This window comes from Falco cherrug, chromosome 5 (assembly GCF_023634085.1).
Source record: "Falco cherrug isolate bFalChe1 chromosome 5, bFalChe1.pri, whole genome shotgun sequence".
Lineage (NCBI taxonomy): Eukaryota > Metazoa > Chordata > Aves > Falconiformes > Falconidae > Falco > Falco cherrug.
Genome location: NC_073701.1, coordinates 9,682,552 through 9,698,686, shown reverse-complemented (window position 1 = coordinate 9,698,686; position 16,135 = coordinate 9,682,552). Strand labels below are relative to the sequence as shown.

The following is a 16,135-nucleotide window of genomic DNA, read 5'->3' as shown; positions in this document are numbered from 1 at the left end:
ATAAACAGGTTTCATCTCTTGCAAAGCTGACATGTTTTGCCGTGATGAAATTCACTCAAAAGGAAGGAAGATGAGTGAGGCTTTCTGAAGTGCAGGCCACTAGTAAGATAATGCTTTTTTTTTACCATAAAAATGCCAGTATCCAATGTGTAATGTGCTAACCATAAAACTTTTAATTGTTTTTACTTCGCAAATACCCTGTGCAGTTATTATTTCCTGCAAATATTCAGCATTTTTGTTAAATAGGAATAATCTAGTTTAACCAAAAAGGTAAGAACTCCACTATTTCTTTTTTTCTTTCAATCAAATTGATCCTGATTTTCAAGTGCAGTTCCAGGGCTTCCCGTTTCTTTTGCTTGGAACTGGGTTTTGCACAGAAAAATGAATATTTCCGGTTCTGAATGATTATAATGTAAATCAAGTAGCTACTGAAATTTAGCATATTTATTTCAGTGTAAATGAAAATTTTATACAGATAGTTGCTCATTTGTGTCTGTTTGGTAAGTGTGGAGAAACAGAGTGGTGATACATTACAGTAAGCAGCAGGAGCGTGCAAGAAGAAAAATCCTATGTAACAATTCAGACAGCATGGCCTGGTGCAAGTATTGCACAAAGCTTATTTGAACAGTTGTTACATTTAGACTGCATAAATACATTAAGTTTACTTCATTTATGTCGATAACAATCACTATCTGTTGCTGGTACCGATACTGGCATTATTGACTGAATGAAATTTTCTCCCTGGATGTTTGTCTCACTGGATATAACATGATGAGTTCTGGATGCTGCATCTAGCAAATGACTCTTGAGTGGGCAGATGTGAGAAGGGCATTAGAAACCAGTCAGAGGAAGATGAGGATTTTGAATGAGACTTAACATCCTGTTAGCAAAGGTGCTGTCTTCAGCCAAGGTGGTGAATATCCACAGAGTAAAGAAAACAGTGCTAACCACTAGGAGCTTCTTGTGTAATTCTATGTCTTAACTCCATGGAATGGGTGTCCCACTGCTGTGATTTTCCCTGTTACATGCTGATGCCAGGTGAAGTTGTTCCTGCTCGGCTGCTGCTCATTTTCAGGCATGTTTTTGCTCATGTATGCTCATACAACTGTTCATATCCTTGTGTTTCAAGCCCATCCTGGAATTGAGCCAGCTTAAAGAAGGGGGGAAGAACCACTTGTTGGTTTGGATTTAGGGGGTATGGGGGGCTTGTTTGCTTTCTCAGCCAATCAGTTCACTGATAGATTTCCAAGAACAGCCTCACAAACAGCTGGGAGAGCTGAGCACTAGCACAGGGCAGGAGATGGGGATGAGAAGAATTTCTGTAACCACTGTTGGCAGTTCTTGGGCTGCAGCTTTACAAATTGCAGCCTGACAGACCAACTTGGTAGTCAGCAGGACAAGGATAATGATGAGAGCAAAAGAATGCCAGTGTGAGGTGAGGAACAGGAACACAAATAGCCCTTACTGTGGCAGGGGAGGGACAGGGAGGCTTGCAGAGTGCAGGGGGAGTGAATAACTGGAAAGTTCAGAGGGAGCTTTCAGAAGGTTGATGCCTGCTTCCACAGCTGTGAAGCACATCACTGCCCACAGAAGTCCATGGGTAGTCATTTGGAAGGTCCTTTTTGAGGACAGAAGCAAGGGATGCTGAGGCACCACCAAACCCCAGACCTAGAACAGCTACCCTCAGCAGAGCTTATTGCTTTGTTCCTGTGCCATCTGATTAGCCATGCAGTCTTTCCATCACTGGACCGTGTTCCCCATATTGGTAAGCTCCAGATAAAACTTCCGATACTGTTTCCACAGTCTTTTAGTACTTTTTAGAAGGGAGATGCTAAGGTAGCCCTTGCTGGTATATCTGTATTTTAGATGTTTGGCGAGTTGTGATCAACTGTTGAGTAGCTGGGTTCTGTCTTTGTGGAGATTCCAGGGAGTTGTTCAGGGTGGTTCTTCCATCTCCTCTAAAGAGCTTCCCTGTGCAGTCACAAGGTTCTTGTCCCTTCTAGCTCTTCTTCAGCATGGGCAGGAGGTTTGGTAGCAGTGACAGCGTGGTGCTGACAATACTCAGCATTTAGGTGAGGGCAAGCAAGCTCAACACACGGGCCAGAAAGGCTACATCATTGGGATCCTGCAAGGTACTTAGCTGTGCCTAGATTCTCTGGTCACAGGGGAGAGCATTTCCCTCCCTCACCTGTCATTTTTGCAAAGGGATTTTGAGTATCCCTTCTTGATGCAGCCCTTGCTGCAGTAATCTGTTCCTTAGTCACTGTTCAGTTGGGTTAGTGCAGTTCGTGCTGCATGGGGATGATGATGCTCAGAAGGTCCCACAAGGCAAGGTGCAGCTGTTCGCTCATACAGCCGCTCCTTACAGTAGGGATTACACCCACGGGTTTTCCTGCTGCGCTTTTCTGCGTGTTTCTGGTTGCTGGCTGCTGCCTCGCTGCTCTACCGGTGAAGCCCTGCTTGAATCGGGATCCCATCTGATCTTCCCATGCCCAGTCTGTGTACTGGGGATGTTTGTGAAGGCTTGTAGGGGCAGAAGAAAAGTCACAGTAGGGTGGCTTTTCTGGTGGAATTATTTCTCCTTGGTGTGGTAGAGCCATGTTAATTGACCCCCCAAGCATATACTACACACAGTGACACTTGGGAAGGGAATACATGGCTCTTTTTGCTGTCGGGAGTTTTTCTGGATTCTCTTCATTTAGTACTTACAGATACACACTTAAAGCTCATGTTCTTTATTATAGGTGATACTGAGGCTTTCTTAGGCATCCCAGTGCTTCTTAATGTAAGGCCTTTATGCAGCATCTCGCAGACTGGACAAACTTTGTGTCTCAGGCTGAATTTTTCTATGCTGATTGTTTCAGTCTGAAAGAAAATACCTTCCAAAACAGCTTAGTAGTTCTTAAGTGGTTAGAAGAAAAAAAAAAGATACTGATTTTTGCATTGAAAATTTCTTCACACCTTTTCTTTGAAATTTAACAGATGGGGTTTTGTCAGAAATGTGCTTTTTGCCATCCTGGTGAAAATCTTCCCAGATCTGACTGAGCTTATATGCCTTTGGGGGAAGGGAAAAAAAATCACTCTTCCCAAATAACAAAGAACTCTTTGCATTTCACTGGTCACATCTCTGCTCCAGGAGTCTGTCAGCGCTGGGTAGAGACAAGCTTTCTTCCCTTTGCTCCTGGTCTCAGCCCACAGCAGCACAGACTGTGGAGGAGAGTCTTACTTGGCCCCCAGGTCAGAGCACGCTCAGGACAAAAGGAGCTTCTGGATAATTTAATTGCTGAAAAATTTAAGTCTTTGCAGAAGTTACAGGTGCTGTCATTTTTTCGAAGACATTTCTGTTCTTGTGGTAGTGGTAGCCTTAACTCAAAATCCATCACCTGCAAGCTGTGAAGTCTCAGCCCAACCATAGGTGGCCAGAACTTCTAACTTGGGCAAAATAGTGTATTTTTCATTAGCCAGCTATTTGGAAATGGGAGAAATATTTTGGTAGAAACTAACTTTCATCCCACATGTTAAAGCTTAAGAGATAAGCAACTGAAGACAGGGTCTCAGAGAAGTATGGAGCAGTCTTAGCAATAGGTAGTAATACCAGCTTCATCTGTAAAATGTAGATTAGTAAAAGATTGTGTACAAGTTATCCCAGGGCTGCGTTAATGAAGAGTAAAGACTATCGTAATACATTTTATGCTGATATTTAATTAAAGTTGAATGAACAGCTTCAGTTCTCTCACTTCCTAATTTCAGATGCCTGAGAGCTGTTCCTGCAGTGACACAATTAATTCATCATTGTTGCAGCACTCTCCAAACTATTAAGCTGCAACAAGGTCTTTTTACCATCTCATACCAACATACTCTTCATGCCAGTCCCTCTGCTGCCTTCTCCTTGTCCTTCCTCACCCAGGGCACCCTCTTCCTTGGCCCCTCTCTCTTCATTGGCTGCCCAACGTCGTAACTTCACCAGCCACACCTGCTCCTTATCTACACCAGCCAACCCACCACCCCTGAAGCCAGCCCACAGTTATCTATTATCAATGCTAATTAACCCAGCTTCATTCCTCTACACATCATCACTGTATGAATGCTTTTGTTTTCAAAGAGGAGGTTAGGGAAGAGGAAGAAATGAGAGTTCCTAGGCTTCAGGAGTATCATGCAGCGGAAAAGCGAGGGAATTCACAGAAATAGCAGTTCTGCAGAAGAAAAACTTGCTCCCACCGTGCCTTCTGGTAGCCCATAGGAAACCGCAGAGCTGGGGGAGAGTCCTTCCCAACCAGAGGGTCCCAGGGGCTTCTGCTGCTTTTTCTTTTGGTGTGTGTGATTGCTTAGCATGGAAACAAGATGATGGGACTTGCTTATTGGCTTTCCAAAATAATGTCACTGTCTGATGTGAAGCATGAAAAATTTCAGCTTCAAAGTTGCAAGCATATAAAAATAGAGAATGATAATGAAATCCTGATGCAACTTAACGGCAATGAGATTTTTCTGAGCTTTTACTGTTTTATAATGATAATTTGAGGGTGCTATCTGTTTGCTAGGAAATAGCAGCATAAACCAGGAGGCCAGAATCAATGGAGTTATTTTAGATTTACAGTGGTGTAACTGAGACTGGAGTTTGGCATTTAGCGCTATAATGTTTTTAATGGAAGTTTCATTAAAACTAGACCAAAAATATGTTATTAATAAACAGCATTTAATTTAGAACCCAGCTGTTGGATAAGCAAACAACCAACACACGAGTGTATCTTTCAAAAACACATTGGTGTTGGCTATCCCTGTATGAATCCAAAGCAGTGCTCCAGACTTTAGACAAGATAGTACAAGGCATTCTGCCAGTGTCATTCTAGCGATAACAGTTATTTCTGATAAATAGCTGCGCTGGGCCATTTGATGAAGGTTGAATCACAGTTTGAAGAGATGGTGACGAGGCCATGCAAACCTCAGTTTCATTACTCCTTCCACCTACCAAAATAGCAAGGAGCTACTCTTGGAGAAGTTGAGCAGCCTTAGGGGTAGTGAAAATAGCTCTGCATGGTATAGCTGAATTGCCTTTTCTGGTCATTATTGTCCCAAAGAGTCATTAAGTGCTAGTCCCACACACCTTCACACAGCTCTACAGGATGGCACTGCGTGTTCTGATCTGTTTCGCTGCCGCAGGCTGCCACACATTTCCTTCGCTGTTGCTTGGAGAGGAGAGGAGAGGCTGGTGGGCAAAGAGTTAAGGAGACCTACTTACAGGAGGCGGTGAGCTCCCTATGCATCTCTTGGTGGGTTATTGCAATGGAAAAATAAACAACTCAGGAAGTCAGGAATTTCCATACCACCCCAGACCTGCATCCACTGCACTCAGTATCCTGTCCCTGGTGGAGCCACATTCTTCAGAAAAGGATATGAGCATCCCCGCTGAGTACAATTACGGGATGTGAGGAAGGGTAGCTGAATAGGTAGGGCACATTATTGCAATCGATACTCTGCTTTTGCCACAGAACCTGTCTGGGGCGAATCTATCTCCTCACCTCCTGGAAGAGCAGCCATCAGTGTGTCAGCTCACTAGCCATGGGTCTGGAAACGGCCATGCCTGGGAGCATTTTCATAAATCATGTGCAGGGCATGCACGCGCTGGCCTGGCTACTGGTTGTACCTCCCTTTAGTCTGTACTAGGTCCTTACATTCTCTGGTAGCCCAGATCTCCTCACAGAGGACAAATACATTAAGGTTTCTTGAGGACCTCAAAAAACTATGGCAGGAGTAGGTAGATGAGGTCTTTACCTGTTACAGAGCACCTTGGACCAGTATTTTGTAGGTAAACTCAGGGAGAATTAGGCACACAACTAAGTTTTAAAGCAGAAGTTTGAGCAGAAGGTTGTGTTAGGTGACCTCCAGAGGTTCCTTTCAACCTCTTTCTGTGAGGCCGAGTGCACTGAAATGTAGAAATTATCTTGTACTAAAAATGTTCAGACTTACACCACTGGCAAAAGCTGGCAAGGTTAGATACCAGATTAAGCTGGTTAGTAGCTGTTTCTGTAATAAACTCTGTAGCACCATAGCTGCCAGAAGGGCTAGCCTGGTTCACTCTGTGGTAGAGAGGGTTGTATTTTCACGTAAGGAGCATCTTCTTCCTAGAGCCCAGCTCTCAAGGTTGCCTCCCCAGCGTCAGCAGCTGGGGAAAGGTTTTCAGGCAGAGCCAATGTGTAGGCTTGTACATGGGCACAAGTTGTTTTTAAAAGTTTGTTCCCAGATGGGAACTAGTGTGTATTGAGTGGTTTTGAAAATCCAAAGCATATTTAAGGGCCTGAGGTAGAAAGAGAAAAGGAACTGAGCTTTTCTTAAAAATCTTGTCGAAACAGCTGGCTGTGAGCCCTTGAAAATATGGAGTCAGGCTGTTTTTGAAGACTGGATCCATAATAAATGGCATTGAAAATATCTCCACTTAAATGTGCTACATCTGTCAGTGCTGGGATTTTTTTTTCCTCCCAAGGTCTGCGAAGTTCCTTCAAAAAGATCTCTGTAAATTCTGCACAGAAACAACATTCAGAACCATCACACTCAAGAATTCAGTTTCTGTTGAGCCACAGTATAAAATCATGGAAATCTATCTTGAATGGATAGCATTTGAACATTGTCCCTACAGCACATAAACCATTTATTCCCTGCTTTGTAGTGTTTAGGGCCTGTGGTTTTGGAACCAAGTAACAGGACTTGCTGTATCTTATCCTGCCTTATTTGTTGCAGACCACATTTTGTATGCAAGGAAACAACAGACAAAATAGCCTCCAAAAGAAAGGAAGAATGAGATAGTTTCCTAAGTTGTCTTTGCCTGAGTTGGCAGCTGCTCCGCTTCATTCAGCTTTTTGTTCCCCAGTGAGTGCTGTGCGTGTGTAGCAACAATGGGGTGATGCAGTTACACCGCGGGCTCATGGCGGAGTTCCGTCAGATCCATTCATAAATACAGCCTCGGCCGGCGCGCTGAGGAAGCCAGGCCCCCCGAAGAACCGGCTCCACAGCCCAAGCATTGCCGCCGGCAGAGCTCACGGGCCGCCAATGGACAGTCTGGTCAGAGACTTGCCCCCGACCTCCGGTGGGCAATCTTTGCTCGGCTCATACGGCTTTGTATAATGCAGGCAGGTTGTCACAGTTTTTTTAAAATCCCATTTTTCAATAAATGCTCGCGGCACTTATACAGCAGGGTAAATTTGTTTCTCACAGTTGCAAAATATACCTGTTAGAGATTATCAGCTTGAAATCCCAAGTCACATTAAGCAGGAAGTATAATTTCAGGCATGGCATGTGCCCCTGGATCACCCTGCCAGTGTTTTGGCTTTACTCTCACTTTTTCCAGTTCTGAAAACATTGTTCTGGCCTGTTGCTATGAGAAATACCCACATGAGCAACAGGAAACCAACAAACTGACTGTTGAAGCAAACAGTGGAACTGAATCTAGAAAGTACACTGTTGAAAGTACTGAAAAGACAGAAATTGCAGAGAAAATTGTGCCTGTTAGTCATTTTATATATTGCATTATTACAATAATGTAGCAGTAGTAAGTGGAGAAATTCTGGCATAGATGATAATTTTTTGGGTTGGTTTTTTTTTTTCGTTAGTCTGCATGAAATGCCCTTTGGAACGGCAAATCACTATTTTTTGCACTTGCAGATGGAAAAATAGAGACGTATCTGTAATTGATGCTCTTTGTTATAGTAGCAAAAATAGACACATTTAGGAGGGAAAATATTTCTGTTTTTAAACAGCCTCCATTAGATATGAGATCACTGAGATACAGTAAATGTAGTAAATGGGCATGATATTCCCACAGCAGCTTTTCAGACGCTTGTTTTGGAGAACATCAGCGAGCTAAAGGCCAGCACTCGGCACACGAAGGCCCCGCTCTGGGAAGGAATCCCTGTTTATGTCAACAATGAAGCATGTGCTTTGGAGAGGTTTGAATTGGGGCTTAAAAGTGAACCAGCGGAGGAATCCAGACATCTTTTGTATTTAGGAGTACAGATGACACGTTCCATGCTGGAATTTATGTAAATCCCAACGCTTTAATGCATGTCTGCTTGCTGCTTTCTTAGATTATCCAAGCAATGCATACATGACCGGAGAACAGTATTGTCACTTCAAATATCTCCAGAATCCTTTCCATTTATCATAACAGGTCCTCCACCTAAAAAAAGTCCCTTTCTGGCTTCCATTTTGCGATTCGTTTTAAGAAAGAGGTAGAGATCAGGGCTGTTAACCATTATTTGTGAACTCATGAATGTGTATGTGGAAAACCAACCACCCTGTAACACAAAAATGGCAGAAGGCTTTTGTAGCATTCCCAGCTTTGAGACTTCGAGCACTCAGGAAAGCACCCAGGGTTTGAATCTAGGCTCCTAAATCTGGTCAGGAAATGCAAGAGCGTCAAGAAGTATCCAGTGGAGTTACAGCTCGGTATTTTGCAGTGTTTGTGTGCATATGTTATATATAACAACAGTTCTACTGTTACTCTTCCGCTGCTGATTGTAGAGGAGAGTAGGGTTGCAGTCTGGCTTTTGAAAGCCCTTAAGAAATGACCCACTCAGTGACTGAGCAGGATTGTCCTCAGCCTCAGCACTGCACAGCAGTTCATGACTCTGCCTTGATGCTGGTCTGAGCGCGGCGCAGCTTGGGCTGTGGTGGTGATGGCGGGCATGCCGATCCCTGCCGACTTCCTTTGGGTTACCAGGCTGAGTTCTTGGCAGCTGGACATCTGTACATCCAAGGTGGGGCTCTCAGGTGTGGTGTCACTTCTCTTCAGTTGTTTCTTTCTGGTCTGATCAAAGGTTTTTCACTCGTTCACGCTTTGGCTGGTGCTGGCCTTACTTATTCTGTGGTTGCAGATGCACGACACCTCACCATAAAGCTAAGATCTTGTGAAGGGTTAAGCGATTTTACATTTAACAGAATTAAAATGGAACCTTGTTAAACAGTAGTTTTGCAGTGTTTGGTTTCTTCACTAAATGCTGCCATAATGCATTTTCTCTGGACATGGTAGTCCTAAATAAGTGCCATCTTGGATGCGCAAAAGCTGGGTGGCTGCAAGACTCAGGCCAGTTTCCACGTACCTGCATGTTTCTCTAAATTTAGTTTTTGATAAACAAACAAACATCAGGAGGCTTGCTGGTGTAAGCTTTCTTATTTCTTCTCCCAGGGAAGACCAAAACTGAGATGCACAAGGGGAATCTAAAAACCACAATACAAAAAAGCACTGTGTCCTGAGGCACTGTGGAAGAGATCAGAGCTAAGTTCATCACTTCTGCACGGCACGCCTCCCTGCCTGCTGGAGTCAATGAGCAGCAACGCTGTGGTGGTTGCTGATACAAGGAGTGCACAGTCTGGTAGACCTGGGTGTTACGTGACCAGTTTGGATCCAGGGGTGCACTATCATTTCTCAGCCCTGCATGGCTGTGAAATTAATCTGGTGTCTTAAACCTGGTTTAGAGTGGTTGTCATCGTGGGAGTAAGTGCAATGAATGCACAGCTGCAGTTTCCTTATGGTCACAGAAGCTCTGCATTGATTAAAAATGGAGAAAGAGATTAAAGATGCATGGCTGAAGTGTTCTACCTTCTTGTGATAGCCCTCTCTATTAGCATTTGATAGGAGTGATCTTTTTTGTTGTGGAGAAGGTGGTGTACTGCTACTCAGTTGCTGCGGGATCTGATGCAGAGCCCATTGTCATCTGGAAGGTACCATCTATCAGCCTCGGTTTGGAAGGGCTGCCAAGAAAAACTTGAAAATGGCTATATAAAGTCTATGGCAGAAACACAACCCAAGTTACTAAAACTGCTATAAAATGTCTTTTCAATACCCTCCTTTTTTTTTTTTCTTCCTCTTTTTTTTTCCTCCCCCCATTTTTTTTCTCTCCTTTTTTAAAATTTAATTTATTTATCGGTCCAGTCATGATCTTACAGGATGGAGAGGATGTCTTGCACCTGTGTAACTCAGTAAGGCTGGGGTGACAGGCTTCATGGGTCACGGTGAGGTAGTCCTGAAGCTTGGAGCAGTCAGGACTGAAAATCCCAGTAATTACTGGTGCAAAGTTAAGAGCCTGTTGGTTGAGTTGAGTGAGATGCCCCCTTCTAATAGCTTGCCAATGCACTATGAACATCAGTTTAAAACTGGAAGCTGGGATGATGCAGTATAGGGCATATATATTAAAGAGGTGTTGAGAAGTTTGAGAAAATGAATTATGCGTAATACTCTGCAGGATCTTTGCTAGTGTTTGTGCTTTCTTTCAAGATTGCCATGAATGGAAATTGAAATAATCGATTTGTATTACTTAAATAAGTAGATGCTGCCATAGCGCTGCTGATTCCTCCTTCCAGTCATTTTCGCTGCCAGCATTTCCATCGCAGCCATGAGGGTACCTCATCAGACAGAAAAGCATTTCCTTTCCTTCAAATGCATGTTGAGTGTGCTAGTAAAATCATCCAGGGATGAAAAACTTTCAGAAAAAAAAAAAAACAAAACCCCCCCCAAAGTTAATTGCTTTTTTAGTTCTGTACATGCTGAAGTAAAAATAAAACTATGGAATGGAAAGTACCTGAACTATTTTAATCATTAAAACTACTAGACCATATAGAAGAATGGGGAAGTTGATCCATGTGACACACACTTAAAAAACTTTTTTATAAAAACAACAAAGGCAACCCTACAATATTATGAAGGAATGGCTCAGTCCCTGTATTGCAAAATCTAGGGCCGTAACTTCAGTGCATTATAGCGTTCTTTCAAGGAAGATTTGCTGAAAATAGTCCGATTCTTTTTTTTTTCTTTGGTAAGTTTTTTAAAGCTTTAATTCTCTCTTGTCAGTGCTATCTAGAGTCTGCAAAGCTAAAGTCCACCAGTAAAATATGTACACATGCAGCAGATCCACATGAAACTTGGAGGGGTTAAAAACACTGCATCATGGAAGGGCCAACCTGTTTGTCCTGATAGGGTTTTTGTATGTTTTGTATTGTGTCACTTTGGATTGACAGAAAGTTCCAGTGAACCAAACAGAAGTGGTAGTTCCATCTATAAAATAAGCCACTTGCTGTGTCACACTGTGACAATTGGGATGATAAGATACTCATAATAAATTAATTTTTTGTCTTTTCACTCATGAGATTACCCTCCAGATGGTGTATTTCATAACATCTTAAAGCTAGTTGTGACTCTGACCGTGGTTCAGGTGCACAACAAATGTGATTTTAGGACTTCTCATCTAAGAGTACAAACACTTTGCTCATGTGCCACATTGGCCAGGTGTAAACTTCTGCTGCCAAGTCCAGTTTATTAAAAAAGCCATTGACAGGTTTAGTTGGCATCTCATCTGGCATAAAACACATTGCTCAGATCTGTCCGCAGCACTCTGACATTGTGCTGTGCCACGTATCACCTGTTGTCCGGCAGCTTCCACGGTGAGTAAAAACCCATCTGTGACCTGAATACCTGGGCAGAAGCAGCCGTGTGGGCCTGTGTGTGATCTTCAGCAAACCAGGCAGGCGGGCTGATGGGGTAGTGTGCAGAGCCAGGATTAATGATTGCACAGCCAACAGCCACAGGTAGATGAGTTTGTTGTATCTCCATCATCAGTACTGGAGAGTTCGGGCTGCATCTGCTGGTGTGTTCCAGCTCGTTTTGCTGCATGACTGAGGTTCTCTCCTGAATCTGGCATTGGGGTTTTTTTTCCTTGCTAGATTTTGTTTGTAGAATTTGCCAACCTGCAAAGTCAAGGTTTCACCGTTTTTAGTTTGTGCTGGCCAGGCAATTTTAAGCTCCTGGATGAATGCTTCATAGACAAGACTAATTAAACAGAATGTATTACTCAAGACTTAATAAAAACTTGAGTTTTAATATGCAAATAGCAACTCTTTTTCAGAAAGCTATTTAATGTTGAATGCAACATGCTGGTCGTTTTACCATAGTATTCTTTGTTTTAAAGAATTCAGTGGTACATTATTTTAAGTTCAAAATGTAAGTCTAGACCAGAGCTAACACATGACAGAAGAAATCTATCAGTGGCCTGTGGATCCCTGTACAAAATAAAATCCATGCAAACTGTGACAGTTCCAGTCTGGGCCTCTTCAGAAATGACCCATTTCTCTATAAGATTGCCTAGAGATTTAATTAACCTCTTCATACATTAAATGAAGTGGCATATTGACCATCAGAAGTTTGTATAATATGTAACGGTGTAAATGATCATATTTAAGGGTGTTTAGAAACAAAAAATTGGCTCGAAATGCTGAAGCCTTCTGTTCCGTGTGTCACCACCCTTCCTTCCCCAAGGCTGGCTGCAAGGAAATTGCCTCATTAAGCTCTCCAGTCTGAAGCTGCTTGTAAAAACTCTGGCTTATTTTCAGAGCAACATACTACTTTGAAATTGGGCACCACTGTGCTTTAAAAGAAGAGATTCTTATACCCAAAACTCCCTGCATTACGAGTGTAGTCTGTTACAAGAGTCTCCAAGCTGGTGTCCCTGCGCTTCCTTCCATTTGAAAATGCCTTGACCGTTGACATGACTTGTTGCCCTCTCACAAACAGGTGAATGTTTACAATAGACCTAAAACTTGCCCAGGCTAATAACAGGGAATTTTCTTTATCTGAGTTTCTGATAGCTTTTGCTAGGTAAGTACTTTGGAAAAAAGACGAGGGGTATTTCCAGCTCCCATCATTAAACAAGCAATTTCCAGTATTAGGAAATTACTGAGCCCCTGGTAATACAAGAGCAAGTCCCAGCTGTAAAAAAAATGTTTACCTGGTTAAACAGAAGTACATATTCTTGCCTTAAAAAAATCAGTTTTACCAGCAGCAGCAGGAAAGTGTCAGCAGTCAGGGAAGCCCATCTCCTTAGCTTTTACTAAATAAAGGAAGAACGTAATGAGGTGAGGAAGGTTAAATTTTGCTTATCTGTGCTGGATCTCATCACCAGAAGATCCACTGTGCTCACGTTTTACTGCGTCTTCAAGGCATTTGTCTCAGCCTCTCACTTCTGAGGCTTCCTGCTCTACTCCAGATAAATTAGATACAAAAGTTTCCCTTCTCTCCAGGAGTGGGACTCCAGCAGATGGCAGCCCCCAGCTGATGGGAGTGCAGGCAGGAATGGGCTGCTGCCCAGTGCTCTGCCTGCCAGGCAGCTCCGGGAGGCTGGGTTTAGGTGTGCCCTCCTCCACCAAACTCCAGCTGTAATGGAGCCTGCGCATGAACCATGTGTTTGGTAACGGTGTGGCTTTTTGATGAACCTTCTGCTGGCGTGGTTGCCGCAGGAGGAGCTGTGCAGCAGCTGGGATGCTGGGAAAGGCAGTGGGCACTGGTGTGTGGATGGAGGAAGAGATGCAGCTCAGTGTGGGTCTACCCAGGGCCACAGCCTAGGTGCTGGGATGAGCTGGTGTCCTGTCTCAGGGCAGGGGAAGCAGTGACCTGGCACACCGAGACCAGTGTTTTCCAACACAGCCTTCCTGCCGTTTCTCTCGAGCGGTCATTTCTTTAGTACACCAATAATATCTGCATCCCACTGAGCTGACTTGACGTTTTGGGTGCTCTGTGGTTCCAAGCTCCATGGTTATTCACTGGTTGCAAATGATTGTGATTATGTGGTGGCTGTGACAATGCAGTGGTAGTGCCCATGAGGTACCTCTGCTCTTCCAAGAGCATCATTGCTGCTCACAGAGCATCAGGATGAATTGCAGGAGTGATAGAAATCAGGGCACGACCTAAAGGTGGCTACAAAGAGCTTGGGGTGATCTCTGTAATACGTCTAATGCAGGAGACGTTCCAGTGTACAGGCAAGGACTGGTACAACCAAGAGCAGGGTGCCACACTCTGTTGCTATATTGTGGGCTACACTGGTGCCTGCTGGAGCTCAGGAGCAGAGTGCGGTGCTCCATGAGATGGCCTGCAACCAGTCACCTGAATTCAGTGTTCAGTGCTTCCCAGGCCAACTTCAAAAAACCCTCCACGTCCCAGCTTCCCTTGGCATCATGCTTCATTTGTATTCTGACTGTGCCAGTGGTATGGCACATACGTTCCGTTTTTCCTATAACGAGGAGGGAAACGTGGGTGTCTGCGCTGGCAAGAGAACTCCTGTGCACCCCTACAAGGACACTCCTGTGCTCAGCCAAGCATAGAAGCAAACAGGATGGTGGTTGCCTTCCTCCAAAGCACAGGCCTCCTCCACCATAAGGGCTTTGAATGAATGCAATGTGCAATTTTCTGAGGCATGTGTCCTTGAAGAAGAATGAAGCTGAGTTAATTATCCTTGATAATATACAGCTTATATTATCAAAATAATATTATCAAGGATAATTAACCCAGCTTCATTCTTCTATATGTCCTTACTAACCTTGGGCTGCATTTCTTGAGGACACCAAAAAGTATTTGACCCCCCCTTTCATATGCCGTGCCAAATTCTAATTACACTTAATCTCAGAAAAATACAACAGTGGGAAACTGGTTAGGAGCTAGCTGATGTTGGTAAAATCGCCAGCTTTCCTTAACTCTTTCCTTGGATATAGCAGCACTTTCTGTTGTTGTTGTGGTTTCTCCCCTTCCATAAAAAAGCCAGTCTGAGGCAGAGGGCAAAGTGTGGGACAGTTGATCTCCAGTGACTGTTGCTTGGGAGAGGTGCTGGCAGTGAGCAGAATTGCTTACATGCCCTGGGCTGGGTGCGGGATGGCTGCAAGCCACTTAGCGTGACCACAGCTCCTCTCCCAGGGACAGCCCCACAGTCCCTGGCTCTTGGGACAAAAGGTGAACGTGCGGAAGGCTTGGTCTGCCTGCCACATGCATACGGTGTTGCAGCAGAGGTTTTTCATGTCGCCGTGCCCCGTACTTTGTTTCGCCATGGCGTCACTCACCATGCTGAGGGAAAAAACTTCTGAGTCAGGTTGTACATGAGTAGTCCAGACACTCAGGAGATTTCAATGACATTTCACTCTGGCTTTAGCTGGTGTCATCCATCACTATGAATACTTTAGTCTCCAATACAGCCAGCATCTTGTCCAACCCCTTTTTCCTGGGTCAGTTTGAGAAACTGTCCCTCACGGCCTCCCTTTGGCTGATGCACCTTCAGAGAAACGTTGTGATACTTCATTATATTAAGCAGGGCAGTTTCATGACAAGGAGAGGACATGGTTTTGCAGCTGGCAGCTGATGGCTAGTAGCCAAGGAAAATGGGTGTTCGTGACCCACTGGAGCTAATTGCGCTCATCACAAACATAAATGTCGTCAGTGGGACATATACTCTGCATTTGACGTGTTTTCCCAGTCGGGCTAGGATGACAAATTAAACCTCTACACATGAATATTTCAAACTCTCCTGAATAACCTGGTATTGTGTAGAGAAAGTGGGCATGTTGGTCAGAGCCCAGCTCCCCAGCATTGCAGTCGCATCCCATACTGGGTTCCAGGGATGACACAAGCGCCTGTGGAACCCCATGGAGGTCAGTGCCCAGCTCTGTTCTTCACCTCCCCTGCCTGAGAGTGGGAATGGGAAAGTGGTCTCATCGCCCCTGCCAGATGCTGCCAGAGCTCTGGTTAAAATACTCTGCTTTAAAACTCCTGCTACCAAAACCTGTGTTTCTCAACTGCCTGAGGTCTTTGGGAGAGACCCAGCTCTTATGCAGGCCAAGGCTTCAGTCAATGTGCAGTATTGGTACCTTTTCCATTATTGTAGAAGGACTCCTCAGGGCTGCATTTAGAAAAAGCCATTTATCCATCATAGCACCACCTGCCCACCTACACAGCGTTGTATTGATATGCTCACATTCCCAGCACACTGCACATAATTGGCATTGTGTTTATACGGTCATGGCTTGGCTTCTATTTTGCAATTTTTGTTACAACCAAGTGTTCATCAATGTTTTCTCACTCTTTGTTTAAATTATCATATTATTAGGTCTTCCAGCGTATTACAAAAATGTGGAACATCCTGTAGTATTTTCATAGTTGTCTTCTTCATCACTGTAACTGGTTTAAGCATGGTGAATCCTTCACATTTATTTGTTTATTCATACTTTATGTTTATCGCAGGACTTCTAATGTGCAGGGCCACAATTCTGTGTTGTTGTACTGTGTCCTGCTCTTTCTCCAACTGTTATGTAGTATAATTCGTAATGTAGTGGTCTC

At 44.0% G+C, this 16,135-nt stretch overlaps 1 protein-coding gene across 2 annotated transcripts in view; it reads left to right on the top strand.

The window, feature by feature from the left end:
• CCND2 (cyclin D2) overlaps positions 1-16,135 on the top strand; it is a 40,280-nt gene that overhangs the window by 19,127 nt on the left and 5,018 nt on the right. The window lies entirely within an intron of this gene.